An 18,896-nucleotide genomic window follows, 5' to 3' on the forward strand; every position below is an offset into this window, starting at 1 on the left:
CTGCTGACATCAGGTAAATTAAAGAAAGCTGGAGACAACGTGTCTACGGGAACACACGTTAGACCGAAATCAAAGTCAAAATTATGAGTTGGGGGACACAATTTGATAATAATAAAACTATAGAAATAACAGGAATCAAAAGTCACACCACTTTGAAATCAACGCATTTTTGAACATCACAAAGGATACAATGTAATCAGAGATCTATGAGATGAGGTCATGGTCAAAATGAATACTTAGTCACGTTAGAAAAATTCAGATTAAAGGTACCTTTTACAATCCAAGTGAAATAAAAGTTAATTTACAATAAAGTCATAAAAACTTAATAACTGTTAGAAAGATATATAAACCCTAAGAAAGGAGACAGCTCAGAGTCAGCTCTCATAGCTCGGTTATGGGAAAGGGACAGAGCAAAGCAGCCGATTAGAACAGTGAATCCATCTGAGAAAGACCAAAAGCTAAAGAAGAGAGAGAGACAGCTCTCACACCTCGGTACATGGGAAAGATAGAGCATAGCAACCGAGCAGAACAGCGAATACATCTGAGGAAGACCAAAATCTAAAGAAGAGTGATTATCAAGGTGGGCCTGAAGGTTTCTTCAACCAACCAGGAGAATCCAGAAGCAAGATCTTTTTACTTTTCTGTAAAGACAGTGATTGTATCTTTTAAAAGAAAAAATATAATAATAAAATAACTTAAAAGTTTTAACCTGAAACAGTGGTTATTACAAAGCCTACTTTGCTTACTTAGCAACGCAGGACCCAGGATATGGATGCTATTAAGTGGTAAGTAGGTAAAATTCTTCTGTGAAGGTATGGGTTATACCGGGGGATAACTTGAAAACATAGTTTGACCTGAATAGCACCCACCTAAGCCTGCACAGGAGTCAGGGAGTGAGAATCCCTGTTCACTATTTAGATTATCGACCCTTTTTGGTATAGGGGGAATTTTAAGAATAGTGGTGAGTTTTTAACTTCACGCCTCCCAGCGACAGGACCGAGGTTCAATTCAGACCTTGGGTGACTGTGTGGGGTTTGCACTTTCTCCTTGTGCTACGTGGGTTTCCTGCAGGTGCTCGGGTTTCCTCCTACAGTCCAAAGATATGCAGGGAAGATGGATTGGCCATGCTAAATTGCCCCTTAATGCCCTACAGAGCTGGGTGGGTTTCCAGGAATAGGGAGTGAGCTTGGGGCAGCACGGTGGTGTAGTGGGTTAGCTCTGCAGCCTCATGGCGCCGAGGTCCCAGGTTCGATCCCGGCTCTGTGTCACTGTCCGTGTGGAGTTTGCCCATTCTCCCCCTGTTTGCGTGGGTTTCGCCCCACAACCCAAAGGTGTGCTGGCTAGGTGGATTGGCCTCGCTAAATTGCCCCTTAATTGGAAAACATTAATCGGGTACACTAAATTTATAAAAAAAAGAGTGGGCTTGGGGAGGGTGCTTTTCAAGGTTCGGGGCAGATTCAATGGGCTGAATGGCCTCCTTCTGCACTGTAGAAATTCTGTGATTACTTCCATTGTTGCTTACTTGGATGCTTTTAATCTGTCCACGCCAGTTGTTACATCTCCAGACCTCTCTAACTCTATTAACATTTAAAATGCACTTTCTTTCAGTGCAACAGGTGGCAAGCATGTATACGTACTGTAACCTCCCCAATGAATGCTTGGGATCAAGTCATTCCTGGATTTTGGAATTTTATAGATTTATAGAATGATGTTACAATGCCTGACCACAAATGAGAGAACCAGAAAACACCTTTGATATAAGTATTTACCTGAAACACGTAACAGTGATACATTATAAAGCCGCAATCAAACTTGTTTTACTTACCTAAATACTGCAATTTCCATGTTTCAGCTCCCAAAGTTCTGTACTGAAACAGTTTGTGAGTTGCTTGGGCTGCTCAAAGACAATTCAAACAACAGGTTTCCACACTGGAGCGGTTACAGTGGATTACGTTTTTTCCATGTAGTTTGATTCGCAAGAAACTTCAGGGTCGTGAACACAGCCCATACGAACCTGCCTCCCATCCATTGACTCCCTCGACACCTCCCACTGCTTTGGGAAAGTGGGCAGCATAATCAAAAATCTCTCCCACCCGGCTTACTCTTCCATCGGGCAGGAGATACAAAAGTCTGAGGACGTGAATGAACAGACTCAAAAACAGTTTCTTCACCGCCGTTACCAGCTCCTAAACGACCCTCTTATGGACTGACCTGATTAACACTACATCCCTGTATGCTTCACCCAATGCCGGTGTAATGTAGTTACATTGTGTACCTCGTGTTCCCCTATTATGCATTTTATTTTCTTTTATTTTCATGTACTTATTGATCTGTTGAGCTGCTCGCAGAAAAATATTTTTAACTGTATCTCAGTACACGTGACAATAAACAAAATCCAAATCCAAATCCAGGTTCTGCAGTGACTAGTTAGGTGAACCTACTTTCCGGAAATAGGAAAAGGAAACTTCATGGGTATGTGTTTTTATGTGGATGAGAACTTCATTACACTGAGATGGATTTGTCTAATCCAGGTATGAATAGGACGGAAACCATTTGGGTAGGATTGAGACATGTGAAGGAAACCAGACTAATTCTGAACATCTGCTATAGATCTTCAGGTCAAGAGCTTTGTAGTTAAATACGTATAATGTGTACCGGAATACATACAATTGTTCTAGGTGATTTTAGTTTCCCAAAGATAAATTGGTAAACTTGTAAAGTGTAAAACCAAGAGTCAAAACATGATGCATGGCACAATCTTGGATTGTTACATGGTCAAGGGACCCACAGAGTTGAGCTATTAAACATAATATTAAGTTACTAACATGGGATAGTATAGCAAAGAACATCTTGGCAATGGTAACTTTAATATGGTAGTACTTAAGATTCATCTCATGATGGAAACAAGAGTGAGTACAATAGATGCATTCATCTTTAGAAAGAAAGATTCTGAGGGGTGAACTAAGGAAATTGGATTGGACAGGGCTGCTGGAGAGGAAAAGCATAGAAGCAAAGTGGATCATGTTTAGAAGTACTAAACGTAACGTATTGAAAGGTTACATACCACTTGGGAAGGATGCTTGACAGAATTATAGAATTATATGGATTGTGCAGTTTAGAAACAGATTATTCAGCCCAACGTATGACGTTTATGCTCAATACTAACCTTCTCCCAACTCTCTTGTAACTCTATCAGCAAACCTTCTATTTATTTCCTTCATGTCTTTATCTGGACATTAACTACAAAGCTCTTTGTCAAACCTTTCCAATTGACCTGAAGATCTATAGCAGATGTCCAGAACTGTTCTTGTTTCCCTTGCGTATCTCAATCCTACCCAAATGATTTCCATTTTATCCATATCTGGATTAGACAAATTCCACATCAAAAACATGCCAGTGAAGTTTCTTTTTGCTATGACTGGAAAGTAGGTTTATCTAACTAGAATAATTGTGTAACCAGGTCTCAACTATATGGAAAAAAATCTATTTAACTATTAAAACTTAATCCACGATAACCTCTTCAGTCCGTAAATCTATTCTTCGGAAACACCTGTTGTTTGGATTTTGTTTGAGCAAACCCAAACAACTCATGGGACTGTTTCAGTACAGAACTTGGGGACTGAAAAATGAAAGATGCAGTATTTAGTAAGTAAAACAAGTTTGATTACTGCTTTATAATGTTGTATCACTGCTTTAGTGGGTAGCACTGTTGCTTCACCCCATGCAGACAATGGATATTGGAATTCAACCAGCAATGATGACCTTCCTGCTAGTTGCTGCAGCCCTAGGGGATGCCCTGCGGCTGCACAAGCTGGAACTGCTCGAGGAGAAAGTTGCAGGAGCGGGGCATGCAGCAGCGGAGCGTCCGCAGAGGAATATGTGGCAGCTGCCCAGGATAGAGAGTGAGCCACCCAACAGGCCGAGGAGAAGGTAGTGCCAAGGAGAAGCCGCACGAGGTCTCGTGAGCAACGGCACCGCCCGTCATTCGAGGACTTGCACACCGAGCATGCTGCCAGACTCCGGTTGAGCAGAGAGACAGTGCGGCATAACTGCCAAATTATGGTACACCTGGCACCGTGGGGTATCGGGGAGGACTCCCACTCCTGGTGGCTGTCAAGGTGACACTTGCCTTCAAAGTTTACGCCACGGGCTTCTTCCAGGCACCGAGTGCGGACCTGTCTGCGATCTCACAGACCTCGGTGCACAGATGCATCTGAGGCCCTATAGGCCCAGGCAGCTCAATGCATCCATTTCAATGCTGCCTGGGTGGCGGGGTTCGTCACTATCGCCGGAATGCCCCGGGTCTAGGTGATTGACGGGATGCATGTCCCCCTACGGGCACCTGCAGATGACAGGCCGCTCTACACCAACTAAAAGGGGTTCCGCTCGAAGAACATGCAGCTGATATGTGACCATCAGCAACACATCATTCACCTCTGCGCCCGATACCCGGGCAGTGTACACGGCGCTTCTTCCTGGCACACTCGATGATTCCTGACATCTTCTAGACGCCCGACGGAAGGGGGGTTGGCACTTGGGTGACAGGGGTTATCCACTACATTCGTGGCTATCCGGAGGCCACAGACCAACGTGGAGACCCGCTACAACATCACCCATACAGAAGGCGAGAATGCGCAGGACATGGGGCCCAGGCAGGCAAGGGAGGCCACACTATGTGTACACCAGGGTCAACGGGACGCTCTGATCGTCTCCAGGTTCACCGACCGGGGGGGGGGGGGGGCACTGGCCAGGGGAGACACTGCATCCCAACCCCACACCCTCTCAGCCCCCGCCCCCTAGGCCACACTCCGCCTGCAACTCCCTCCGTGATATATACCTGCCGAATCGCAGGGTTAGGGCCCTGGGTTGGCAATAGGACCGAGTCTGATCCATGGGATGGAGGATGATGACAACCCGCTCTGCGATGAGCACTGGTGCTCCCTATCACATGCCAACGTCTGACTCCTGCCCACGGTAGCAATTTCCACTGTCCACCTGGAGGCGAGCTGGCCATTCCATCACATGGTCGTATCAGATCCCTGGGATGGCGGGGACGGTCGGGATGGTGGTGGGTTTTACTGAGAGTTCATAATATAGTGGGACATGACATGACACGAACCTTCAGAGGTGGGAGGGCAAGTAGAAAACCTCCGAAAAAGACATGGGCCGCAATTCTCCGCTCCCCACGTCGGGGTGGAGAATCGTGGGAGGGCCGGGCGAATGACGCCACGCCGCCGTGGCACCCCCTGCGGTTCTCCCACCCCCCCCACCCCCCCGCCCATAATGTCTCGGAGAATCACCACTCGCCGTTTTTCACGGCAACCGGCGATTCTCCGGCCCAGATGGGCTGAGCGGCCTGACGACCCCGACCGGTTCACGGCGGCGGCAACCACACCTGGTTGCTGCCGGTGTGAACATCGCGCGACAGGTAAGTGTGGGGCCTGTGGGAGGCGGAGAGAGGATCGAGCACCACGGGTGTGCTCATCAGATGTCTGGCCCGCGATCGGTGCCCACCGATCGTCGGGCCGGCGTCTCTAAGAGATGCACTCTTTTCCCTCCGCCGCCCCGCAAGATCAAGCCGCCATGTCTTGCGGGGCAACGGAGGGGAAGACGGCAACCGCGCATGCGTGGGTTGGAGCCGGCCAACCTGCGCATGCGCGGCTGACGTCACTTAGGTGCCGCCGGCCGCGTCATTTTCGGCGCGCCGCTTTGACGCAAGCGTCAAGGCCCGGTGCCCGAGATTCGCGCAATGCCGCTCCTAGCCCCCCGGGAGGGGGGAGAGAATAGGGGGCGGGGAGCGGCCTCCGACGCCGGAGTGAAATACTACGGGTTTCACTCGGGCATCGGCTGTTTCTCTCCGTTTCGGAGAATCGCGCTCATGGAGAGTTTTACCTTGGAGAATTCAGCATAAAAGCATTGATGTTACACTGTATTTGTACAAGATGTTCGTCAGGCTATCCCTGAAATTACACAATGTAATGTTAGTACATGAATGCTCAAAATGCATTTGCCTGAAATTATTCTGTTATTCCAATGGAGTCACCCACCTTTTTTAAAAATTTAATACGGGTTAAAGGCTCTCCTAAAATAGCATAGGAAGAAATTTCAGACAAATGCATTAAACACTTCTCAGCCAGTACATCAGGGTAATTATAGAGCCAAGGAAACCTAATGAGCTGAATGTGCAGAACACAAATTTCACTGTCACATGATAAGAAGAAATACAACCTGAAATATGTAACAGCAGCAATACTTCTCAGTGCAGTTTAAAACCACTTGATTCCCAGTGCTGTTCTCTGCTATTACACATTCTTTAGTGAACTAGAAAAGCAACACGTTCAGGACAATTAGGCTTCATCACAGCTAGTGTTGACTCTTTTATACAAGGAACACTTCTATGGGAACGGGCTAGAACTCAAATGCTCTATTTAATGCTTGGGTGAGAATGAGGGAAACTTGTGTACTAAAGACTCAAATTTAACTGTCAGTGTGGGTACCTGAATTTAAGCCCTTAAAAAAAGATAGCCAATATTTTATCATACCTGACAAGCTATCAAGGAGCAATGTGGTCCAATTTTAGAAATATTTTAAAAAAATATTATGAGTAAATTATTCTGGGCAGAGTAACCTAATTTTTACTGGTCTCATGCTGATCTAAGAATGTTCTATGTCACGAACATTGAGTGATCCGATTGTATTTAACACTAACCACATGTCACTGGGGAGACAAGGTCAAGGGTAGAAGGAAGGGGATCAAAAACGTGCAGTCACTGTTGCCCCATAAGTACTAGATAGACTTAAGAAAAACAATTTTTTTTTACACATTTTCCAATGAAAACATTTGTAAATATATTCATAATTTTTTTTGAGAATGTTTTCATTGGTAAATGAGTGCAGGCACTGTAATTGAGTGCTTATGTTACTGGACTAATAATCAAGAGAATGTGCCACCATAGCAGTTTATGAATAGATTTTTTTTCATTCCTGAAATAAAAAGCTGGTGTTGGTAAAAGTAATCATACTGGATGGTTGTAGAAGGCTCAACTGATTCCTTTAGAGAATCCTAAAAAGTCTATAAAGTGACTCCAGTACCAGATCAAAGTAGCTGATTCTAAACCGTCTTCTGAAGTAGCACTGCAAGCCACTCAAATGCATCAGCACCTTCTCCAGCAACTATAGGTGGAAAACAAATGCTGGTCTTGCAAGCAAATACCACATTCTGAGAATTACAAAACTGTCTTTACTGAACTGTGACATAATTAAGCAGGATGATCTCTGATGATTTCAGTGCTGAGCCCTGGTGGTATGTCAGTCTGGTGGAATGTATGTCCCTCGAGATGTCAGTCTGTGGGCTTTAATCTTGATCTGCCTGAAGGGGATTGACTGGAGTTTATGATGGAGTTCAGTGTCAATAGATACATTTTTCATTCTGGGCCAGTTGTCGACTGTGGAGTGGTGTTGCATCCTGGTTGTTTGGCAAAGGGGTCTGCTCGGAATCTTTCTTTACTTCCTGTTCTTCTGGGGTCTGCACCAATTTATTTCCTCCATTCCTCTTTTAACAATCACACTGCCTTGCACTGCCAATGGATTCGTAGCTACATTTTATCTGGGAAGACTGCAGAAAGGAGAATGTATGGCACTGCGAGGAACTATTCTCGCCAACAACTTGCTTTCTCGTCTTTACAAAAGGATGTCACTGAATGGTTACCGGACATTCTGAAGGAGGAGGGTGAACAGTTAGAGGTCATGGTTCATATTGGTATCAATGACATAGGTAGAAACGGAGATGAGGTACTGAAACAAGAATTTAGGAAGCTAGGTAGTAGAGTGAAAAACTGGATCTCAAAGGTTGTAATCTCTAGATTACTTCCGATGACACATGTTAGTGAATATAGGAATAGGAGGATAGAGCAGATGAATGCATGGCTGAATAGATGATGCAGGAGGGAAGGCATTAGTTTCCTGGATCACTGGGTTTGTTTCTGGGGAAACTGGGACCTGTACAAGTCTGATGGGTTGCATTTGAACCGAAACAGGACCAGCATCAATGCGGCGAGGTTTGCTAGGCTGTTGAGGGGTATTAAACTAATTTAGCAGGGGAATGTGGCATGGACTAGAGATAGAGTAGAGGGTGATGCACAGCCAAATATAGAAGAAAAGCCAAGTTAATCTGGAAGGCAGGACTAAGATAGCGATGTTAAGGCATAAAGGAATATAGCAAGGCTGGATGGCAATTACTTCAATACAAGGAGTCTTACGGGTAAGGCAGATGAATTGAAGGTGTTCATTAACACATGGGAGTATAACTTTTCACAAGGTCCTGCTTGAGAGACCGATCAAGGTTGTAAGAGCCCATGGGATCCTGGCAAATTGGATCCAAAATTGGCTTAGTACAGGAGGCAGAGGGTTTTGGTCCACAGTTGTTTATGTGACTGGAATCCTGTTTGCAGTGGTGTACCGCAGAGATTGGTGCTCTGTCCTTGCTGTTTGTAGTGTAAATTGAAGATCTAGACATGAAAGTAGGAGATGTTATCAGTAAGTTGGCAGATGACATGAAAATTGGTGGTGTCACAAATAGCGAAGAGGTAAGCCTGCGATTACAGGACAATATAGATGGGCTGGTCATGGGCAGAACAGTGGCAAATGGATTTTAACCCTGAAAAGTGAGAGATGTTGCATTTTGGGGGGGACTAAAAAGGCAAGGGAATAGGCAATGAACGGTAATACACTAGGAAGTATAGAGGACCAGAAGGACCTTGGAACCTATGTCCAAAGGTCCCTGAAGACAGCGGGACAGGCGCACAAGCCGGTTAAAAAAGGTATGTGGGATACTTCTAAGAGCAGGGAAGTTATGATGGAGCTCCTTATTTTACAGCGAGAGAACTGTGTGCAGTTCTGGTCACCACACCAGAGGAAGGATGTGATTACAGAGGAGATTCGCCAGGATCTGCCTGGGCTGGAGCATTTCAGCCATGAAAAGAGGCTGTTTAGACTGGGGTTGATTTGAATGGAACAGAGAAGGTTGAGTGAGGACCTGATCAAGGTGTACAAAATTATGAGGGACGTAGATAGTGTAGATAGAAAGGAACCTTTCCCCTTAGTTGAGAGGCCAATAACCAGGGAGCATAGATTTAAGGTACTGGGAAGGAGATTTAGAGGGAATGAGAGTCAAACCTTTTTCACCCAGAGGGTGGTGGAAATCTGGAACTCACTGTCTGAAAGGGTGGTAGATGCAGGAGCCCTCACAGCATTTAAGAAACATTTAAATGAGCACTCGAAATGCCATAGCACACAAGGCTATGAACCAAGTGCTGGAAAATAGGATTAGGAAAGGTGCATGATAGTCGGCGCAGGCGCTATGGGCCGACGGGCCGCTTTTGTGCTGCAAAACTCAGGGGGCAATTTTGCGCGTGCGTCTGCTGAGTGTGTAAATAGCAGGTGGGGGCAAAATCCTGCGAGAGTCAGGAAATGAGATTCTCGACGGCGGGATCTCGTTTCCCGATTTTTCCCACCCCGGTGATGAAATGAGGTTCCTGCCCTTTCAATTAAATACATTTTACTACATTTTATTATTAGCAGGCCTCCCCACCACATGATCCTCCTCACTAAACATTCAGTACTTGACGACATGCTGATTTACAACAGGCATTCAAAAACTGGGTTCAGTTCATAGAATCATAGAATTTACAGTGCAGAAGAGGCCGATCGAGTCTGCACCCCACCTAAGCCTGCTCCTCCATCCTATCCCTGTAATCCAGCAACCCCGCCTAACCTTTTTGGACACTAAGGGCAATTTAGCATAGACAATCCACCTAATCTGCACATCTTTGGACTGTGGGAGGAAACCGGAGCACCCGGAGAAAACCCAGGCAGACACAGGGAGAAAGTGCAAACTCGGCACAGTGATCCAAACCGGGAATCGAATATGGGACCCTGATGCTATGAAGCAACTGTGCTACCGTGACTCTCTCCATTGAGGAGTTCCAGCCCGGGTCGCAAAGGTAAGTAAAACCCCTGGGGGAGGGTGGAGTCATATGCACAGGTTGGCAATGCTGGGACTGGCTTCCTGGGGAGTTGGGACTTCCATTGGCAGATTCCCCTTTTGCGTGCGGGCGGAGCAAGGAAAGGGCTGATGCCTGTGAAGGGGAGGGAGAGACTTGGTTGTGAGGGGGAGTTTCCCAAATACTGCCGTGGTGGTGATGGTCGCCCCGATGCTTGTGGGGAAGAGGCCCTTTGTGTCCATGTGGGTTTTGAGGCGGGGGGGAATTAATTTCAGCACTAATCGGGCATTCCTTCAAAGATGGCACCTTGATCTCTGTGGAACCGGGCTTGCTGAATCGATCAGGCCGTGCCCTGCCAGAGTGACGGCATACACTACGCCCTCGGATTTTGTTTGCTCAGAGTGATTAAAAATCTGACCTGAAAAGTCAGATACCTGCTGATTTTGTCGGAATCTGACTCTCTGAGAAAATTCTTCCTTATGACAACATTGAAACCATTTTCAGGATGGAATTTTTTCATCTCGTCAGTGGCGAGTTTCATGGTGGGCAGGGTTGGAAAATTTGGACTGAGGCCTAAAATCAGAAACCTGCTGCCAGGAAAATAGTTTGTAATTTTCCACTGATCGCTTTCGTGGCAGGTTGGGTTTCCCTCTGATCTATGGCGGCAATCTTATTTACATGCATTACCATCTCATGAATTCTTATTAAAAATGCTATAAGCTAGAATCATGAAGCCCCTCCCAATTACATTCAACATCAGCATGGAATTAGATCGGTTTGAAGCATGTTTGGAGCTGAGCGCCATGCAGCTTACTTTGCTTATGACGTAGAGGTATGTGCATCATTCGGAGCCTACCGGCTGCAGCGTCATTCCAGATTCTGAACAGAACCAGTGATGCCACACAGGCGAGGGTATAGGCTTGCTCCCCTCACTGGCTTACTCCATTATTTTGTAGTGTGTTCTTTGAGAGTTCAGTCAGGCAGGAACCCAATCAGAGACCAGCATTGTAACTGTTGGACGGGGTGTGTGTGGAGAATGAGGAAAAGAGACACAGGGGACAAAAGGCGAGGTTGGGGAGGGTGGAGAAACAAGATAGCAGGCACTGTGTGGTAGTATGACTAGAGGTACTACGGTACCTGGGAGTGTGAGCTGCTATTGGTGGAGAAGGCTCGCTGCCCATTGGCCCAAGTGTTGCTTTCGCATTGGTCGAGATGAAGGTAGCTCTGCCCACGAGGCGGATTATAAGAACCCGTGTTTCCCAGCAGCCATCGTTCTTTCTGTACTCAAGCTGCTGGGCACACTTCTTGTAGATTAAAGCCTTCAATTAGGACTATTCCTTCGTTTCTGTGCTTATTGATCGCGCATCAATTTAATCTATAAGATTTTAAAGGCTGGAGCTCTGCATCAAGCCGGACTGTCTATGACTCAGCCCCACGCAGCGAATGCAACAGCCACATTCAAGCACTGGCTGGCCTGTTTCAACAGCTACCTTAGTACGGCGGAAAACGTACCGACTAGGGAGCAGAAGCTACACATCCTCCACTCGTGCGTCGGCAGCGCCATCTACACGCTCATCGAGGACACGACCGACTACGACGCGGCCATGGAACTGCTCAAAGGACACTTCATCCGGCCGGTAAATCAAGTTTACGCTCGGCACTTACTGGCCACAAGGCAGCAGATCCCTGGTGAGTCCCTGGTAAGTCGTACTGGGGAGGAACTGCGGCTGCCCGCAAGTGTCGGCTAGTGAGCACACTGAACTCCTCATCCGAGACGCCTTTGTTGGAGGCATGCAGTCCCCACAGATCCGCCAGAGACTATTAGAAAGGGAAACCTTGAGCCTCACGGAGGCACGGTCCCTCGCTACCTCCCTAGATGTCGCGAACAGAAACGCCAGCTCATACGCCCCCGACCGCGCGGCGGCCCCCTGGGCAGCGTGGAATTCAGCCTCTCCCCCCCCCCACGGACTCGGACTCCCCCCAGGCCAGTGCCGCAGGACGCCCTGAAAAACCTGCGGGGCCCCGCTGCTATTTTTGCGGCCAGGCAAAACACCCCCGACAACATTGCCCAGCCCAATCTGCAACTTGCAAGGGCTGCGGGAAGAAAGGCCACTTTTTGTCCATCTGCCAGGCCAAGGCGGTCGCGGGCAGCGGCCGCGGGACTCCCCCTTCTCTCTCTCCAGGGGCCCCGTGCGGCCCGCGAACTTTGCTGCCCGCATCCCCCAGCGCCACGTGCTACCTAGGGGCGTCGCCATTTTGTGCTTCCGAAGCCACGTGCGGGGGACGGGCGCCGCCATTTTGTCCCGCCCCACCATGTGCGACCAATGGGCACCGTCCGATGAAGAGTCCGACTATTTGCCACGACTCACATCAGTCACTCTGGACCAGACCCGACACCGCACCCTCTCTCCGGCAACAACGAAGGTCCTGCTCAACGGGCACGAAACGACCTGCCTACTGGACTCCGGGTGCACGGAGAGTTTCGTACACCCTACCACAGTAAGACGCTGCGCTCTCCCTGTCTACCCAGTCAAGCAAAAAATCGCCTTGGCCTCTGGCTCCCATTCAGTGGAGATCACGGGGTGTTGTATAGCGGATCTCACGGTCCAGGGGCGGGAGTTTAAAAATGACAGACTCTACGTCCTCCCCCACCTCTGCGCGGCCACACCCCTGGGGTTAGACTTCCAGTGTAACCTCCAGAGCCTAACATTTAAATTCAGCGGCCCTATGCCTCCCCTCACTGTCTGCAGCCTTGCGACCCTCAAGGTCGATCTCCCGTCCTTCTTTGCAAACCTCTCCCCGGATTGCAAACCTGTCACCACCAGGAGCAGACGGTACAGTGCCCAGGACCAGACCATCATCAGGTCCGAGGTCCAACGGCTTTTGAAGGAAGGGGTCATCGAGGCTCGTAACAGCCCCTGGCGAGCACAAGTTCTGGTGGTAAAGACCGGGGAGAAGAATAGGATGGTCATAGACTACAGTCAGACCATCAACAGGTTTACGCACTGGACGCGTACCCTCTCCCCCGCATATCCAACCTGGTCAACAGGATCGCACAGTACAAGGTCTTCTCCACGGTGGACCTCAAGTCCGCCTACCACCAGCTCCCCATCCGCGCGAACGATCGCAAGTACACTGCGTTCGAAGCGGATGGGCGACTCTATCACTTTTTAAGGGTTCCCTTTGGTGTCACAAACGGGGTCTCGGTCTTCCAAAGAGAGATGGACCGAATGGTCGACCGAGACGGTTTACAGGCAACTTTCCCGTATCTCGATAATGTCACCATCTGTGGCCACGATCAGCAGGACCACGACACCAATCTCCGCAAATTCCTCCAAACCGCGAAGCTCCTGAACTTGACCTACAACAGGACAAATGCGTGTTTAGCACCGACCGTCTAGCCATTCTCGGATACGTAGTGTGAAATGGAGTGATAGGCCCTGACTCGGAACGCATGAGCCCCCTGATGGAGCTCCCCCTCCCCCACTACCCCAAGGCCCTGAAGCGCTGCCTCGGCTTCTTCTCATATTACGCCCAGTGGGTCCCCAACTATGCCGACAAAGTTCGTCCCCTCATCCAAACAGCCACATTCCCCCTGTCGACGGAGGCCTGCCAGGTCTTCAGCCGCATCAAAACGGATATCGCAAAGGCCACGATGCGCGCTATCGATGAGTCCCTCCCCTTCCAGGTCGAGAGAGACGCGTCTGACGTAGCTCTGGCAGCCACCCTCAACCAGGCGGGCAGACCCATGGCCTTCTTCTCCCGTACCCTCCATGCTTCCGAAATCCGCTACTCCTCGGTCGAGAAGGAAGCTCAGGCCATAGTAGAAGCTTACGACACTGGAGGCATTACCTGGCCGGCAGGAGGTTTACCCTCCTCACAGACCAACGGTTGGTGGCTTTCATCTTTGACAATGCACAGAGGGGCAAGATAAAAAACGACAAGATCTTGCGGTGGAGGATCGCGTTATCCACCTACAACTACGACATCTTGTATCGTCCTGGGATGCTCCACGAGCCTCCTGATGCCCTGTCCCGCGGCACCTGTGCCAATGCACAAGTAGACTGCCTCCAAGCCCTCCACGTGGACTTCTGCCACCTGGGGGTCACTTGCTTCTTTCATTTTGTAAAGACCCGCAACCTGCCCTACTCCATCGAGGAGGTCAGGACAGTCACGAGGAACTGCCACATCTGCACGGTGTGCAAGCCGCACTTCTACCGCCCCGAAAAAGCGCATCCAATAAAGGCTTCCCGTCCCTTTGAACGCCTCAGCATGGACTTCAAAGGTCCCCTCCCCTCTACCAACCGCAACACGTACTTCCTCAATGTGATTGACGAGTACTCCCGCTTCCCGTTCGCCATCCCCTGCCCCGACATGACCACACCCACCATCAAAAAAGCCCTCCACAGCATTTTCTCCCTGTTCGGATTCCCCGCTTACATACACAGTGATAGGGGGTCCTCCTTTATGAGCGACGAACTGCATCAATTCCTGCTCAGCGAGGGCATTGCCTAAAGCAGGACGACCAGTTACAACCCCCGGGGTAACGGACAGGTCGAGAGGGAGAACGGTACGGTCTGGAAGACCGTCCTGCTGGCCCTACGGTCCCGAAATCTCCCAGTCTCCGGCTGGCAGGAGGTTCTCCCAGACGCCCTCCACTCAATCCGGTCGTTACTTTGCAAGTAAGACAAGACCAATCAAACGCCTCATGAACGCCTTCTTATCTTCCCCAGGAAGTCTTCCTCAGGGACCCCCCTCCCGACCTGGCTGGCTGCCCCCGGGCCCATCCTGCTCCGGAAACACGTACAGGCGCACAAATCGGATGTACGCGTATGTGGAGTACCCTGACGGCCGACAGGACACGGTGTCCCTACGGGACCTGGCGCCCACCGGATCCCCGCCATCGCCCCTGGCACCAGCCCCACTCACCCCCCTCCAACCACAACTGCCCCCCACAGGCACTCCCCTCCCTGGCCCGCCAACCCCCTCACCGCCGCCGCCTAGAGGACTAGACGCCCCCCCGCACGGTCCGACCCTCACCAGCTCTGTCTAAGGGTGTGGAAACCTCCACGAGGACCGGATCATCGCTCCCGGAGTCATGGACGCCCGCATCTCCAACATCTCCGACGAAACTCCGCAGTTCGCAGAGGATGTCCAAGGCCCCTGATCGGCTGATCGAGTCGATATGAACTTTTAATGGACCTTTTTTACCCCCGACTCTGTAAATAATTTGCCGTGTGATTACACATCTCTGTATATAGTTACGGGCCAGTGGGCAGCCGCCGCTGGAGAGGTATAATCCCATATCGCTAGTCATACTCCCAGTACCTTGTCCCGCCCGCACTGGACGCCCCCCCCGCCTTCTCAACAAGCACACGCAAACCCCCCCCCCCCGGTTCCTTTCTCAACAAGGGGTGAATGTGGTAGTATGACTAGAGGTACTACGGTACCTGGGAGTGTAAGCTGCTATTGGTGGAGAAGGCTCGCTGCCCATTGGCCCAAGTGTTGCTTTCCCATTGGTCGAGTTGAAGGTAGCTCTGCCCACGAGGCGGTGTATAAGAACCCGTGATTCCCAGCAGCCATCGTTCTTTCTGTACTCAAGCTCCTGGGCACACTTCTTGTAGATTAAAGCCTTCGATTCGGACTACTCCTTTGTTTCTGTGTTTATTGATCACGCATCACACTGGCTAGACCAAGGATGGAAAAGCTGGAGCCCAACATGAAAGACAGGAACACAGATACAGTAGGGGCTGGAATGGAAATGGAATTACACAAATTGGAGGGGAAGTACCTAGTGTGGTGAGGGATTGTGTTAGTTTGGCAGATGAGAAGAAGGCTTGCAAAAAGCCTGATGGAGGTGAGGGAGGGGAAATGAATGCACTTTAGGGTGGGGTTTCACAGAAACTCATGGATGGGAGATTGGGGAGTGGGCACATTGTCAGCAAACAGGAAGGAATGGGAAAGCAAAAAGAACAAAGGTCATGGTCCCAGGTATAGGACTAAGTGGTCAGGGAGCCAGAGTGAAGTCAGTCCTAGCGCTTTGCAGCAGCTGCAGAGCAATTCATAGCATGTATGTCACAGTCTTGCTCCAGGAAAGGGCAATGGTTGTGTGCACAATTAGGAAAAGGCACAGCTTGGTGTGTAGGGCATGATCACGGTCTTGTCTTACTTCAGATGGGATGGTCAAAGTGAAGAGAGGCATCTGCACCCTGAGGGGCAGCACGGTAGCATTGTGGGTAGCACAATTGCTTCACAGCTCCAGGGTCCCAGGTTCGATTCCGGCTTGGGTCACTGTCTGTGCGGAGTCTGCACATCCTCCCCGTGTGTGCGTGAGTTTCCTCCGGGTGCTCCGGTTTCCTCCCACAGTCCAAAGATGTGCAGGTTAGGTGGATTGGCCATGATAAATTGCCCTTATTGTCCAAAATTGCCCTTAGTGTTGGGTGGGGTTACTGGGTTATGGGGATAGGGTGGAGGTGTTGACCTTTAGTAGGGTGCTCTTTCCAAGAGCCGGTGCAGACTCGATGGGCCGAATGGCCTCCTTCAGCACTGTAAAATCTATAATTCTATGATTAAGGGTGGAAGAGGTAATATTGAGGGGTTATGTGAACCTTACTTGTTGGTGCGGGGAAAGAGGTGGCACGCCTCTGCACGTGACTGTGCACACAGTCTCAAGATGGGTAGGGGTGAGGTTCCCAGTGGGTATTGGGAAGATTGAGGCATAGAGGCAAAGCTGGTCTTGATGTAATGTTTGAGCAGCACTGTCTCATGAAGTTGATTTAATGGCGCAGGCAGAGATCAAAACTATAAAGAGCCTGGACCGAACGGGTAAGAGTCAGTGTAGGAGTACCCTAGGCAGCATGAGGAGCCCCATTTTATGGGAGCCATTGCAATTTTGAGCACTATAACAAGAGACTCCGGAGTCATGGTCTTCACTGTACAGTCACTCCATTGCAGAATTAAGACACAGGAATGTGAAAAATGGGAATGCAAGAGGTACAACTGCTGCATATACGCCAGATAATCAATTAAGGTCTCTCATGGGCTTTCTTCAATTGGCATGAATAATGGCCCAAAGGACATCCAGTCATAATTCATGCGCAAGTTAAGTGCAATCAGTATGCCAGATCTGAGATTGGAGGGTCAAACTTGTTGATGGGGTGCATGTCAGTAATGGCTCCATGCTTTTCCTGATTTAGCCCCATTATAAGAGCTCAAGATGCTAATGCCCAAGAAGAACCGTATAGCTATCTATGAGCTCCTCTTCAAGGAGGGGGTAATGGTGGCAAAGAAGGATGTGCATATGCCAAAATATCCAGAGTTGGCAGACAAGAATGTCCCTAACCTACACGTAATGAAGGCCACGCAGTCTTTGACATCACGTGGTTATGTAAAGGAGCAGTTTGCTTGGTGACACTTCTACTGGTACTTGACAAACGAAGGCATCCAGTACCTACGTGACTACCTTCACCTTCCTCCAGAAATTGTTCTTGCTACCCTACGTCGCCAGACCGGACCTGAGACAGCCAGGCCAAGACCTAAAGGTCTCGGTGAGGACCGTCCAGCTCGTCTTCGAGGTGAAGCTGACAGGGACACTTACAGGCGGACTGCTCCCCTTGGGTCAGACAAGAAGGCTGAAGCTGGTGCTGCTGCAGCTACAGAATTCCAGTTTAGAGGCGGATTCGGCCGTGGTCGTGGGCAACCTCAATAATGTGTACAAATTGTCGTGTAAAATAAAGTCGATTGAAAAACAAAAAAAAAAAATGAATGGCTCCATAACTTTCCCAAACTCTCTGGGATTGAGATGTCAAGTGTGCAGATTGGCATTTTATTCACCTCACTTGAAGACAGCCAGGCTGCTAAATTTCACGTTTTGCAGCTATCTCAGGCTTCATAAGAGCGGTGTGTGTAATCAATTGCTCACCTGTGGTTTTAAGGGTTGCTTGGCATCAGCCCTTGGTGCTTGTCGCCGGAAAGGGTTCCACTCCATCAATGTTTAAGTGGTGTGCGATCATTGGAACCTCATAATGCACATTTGTGCCAGGTACCCTGGCAGTTGCCATGACTCATACATCCTGAGTTACTCCCAGGTGCCTCACATACTCAAGGGGCTTCAGCAAGTACTGGGATAATCTGCTTGGTTGATAAGGGGTACGGACTCAAATGATGGCTCCTGACACCTGTGCATCATCCTCAGGGTGCTCTTTAGGTACTCGGAGAAGAGGTACAAGGAAGTGCATTGCTCCACATGATCCATAATTGAACAGACCATTGGCATCCTAAAGATGCAGTACACTCAGAGAAGGACTCCCATATAATTTCACCCTTCACAACCTACCACTTCAATGGGAACATCCCTTGCCAGAAGGGGCAATGGAGGAAGTTGAGAGCACCTTGGCTAACGAACAGCAGGAAGGTTAGGAACTTGAAGAGGGAGAGGAGGGTCAGCTTTCACGTGATGATGCCATTGAAGAACACAACATGGAAGACATGCACAAGACTCCTTGATAGTGGTAAGATTCCAGGAGAAGTAACGCGCAGGCAACTTGAGATGGCCATATTCTTCCTGTCCCTTAGTGCCATGCCATTGCACTGTCAGCAGTGAACCCTGTATGTACGCATCCTGGGAAGGGAAAGTCGACACTTTTGTGTGGGGGTGTGGGGAATGAGGAAAAGAGACACAGGAGAAAAAAGTTAAGGTTGAGGGAGGGTGGAGAAACGATAAGATTGCAGGTACTGGGTAGACCAAGGGTGGGAAAGCTGGAGCACAACATGAAAGACAGGAAAGCAGACACAGTAGGAGCTGGAATGGAAATGGAACTACACAAATTGGAGGGGAAATACGCAGTGTGGTGAGGGATATGGTTGTGTTATTTTGGCAGCTAATGTTGTATCAAA

At 49.2% G+C, this 18,896-nt stretch overlaps 1 protein-coding gene and 1 pseudogene across 20 annotated transcripts in view; one reads left to right on the top strand and one right to left on the bottom strand.

The window, feature by feature from the left end:
- mpp7a (membrane protein, palmitoylated 7a (MAGUK p55 subfamily member 7)) overlaps positions 1–18,896 on the bottom strand; it is a 779,450-nt gene that overhangs the window by 84,361 nt on the left and 676,193 nt on the right. The window lies entirely within an intron of this gene.
- On the top strand, positions 17,188–17,749 carry LOC119966478 (annotated as a pseudogene).

The sequence above is a fragment of the Scyliorhinus canicula genome, chromosome 5, assembly GCF_902713615.1.
Source record: "Scyliorhinus canicula chromosome 5, sScyCan1.1, whole genome shotgun sequence".
In the NCBI taxonomy this organism is placed as follows: domain Eukaryota; kingdom Metazoa; phylum Chordata; class Chondrichthyes; order Carcharhiniformes; family Scyliorhinidae; genus Scyliorhinus; species Scyliorhinus canicula.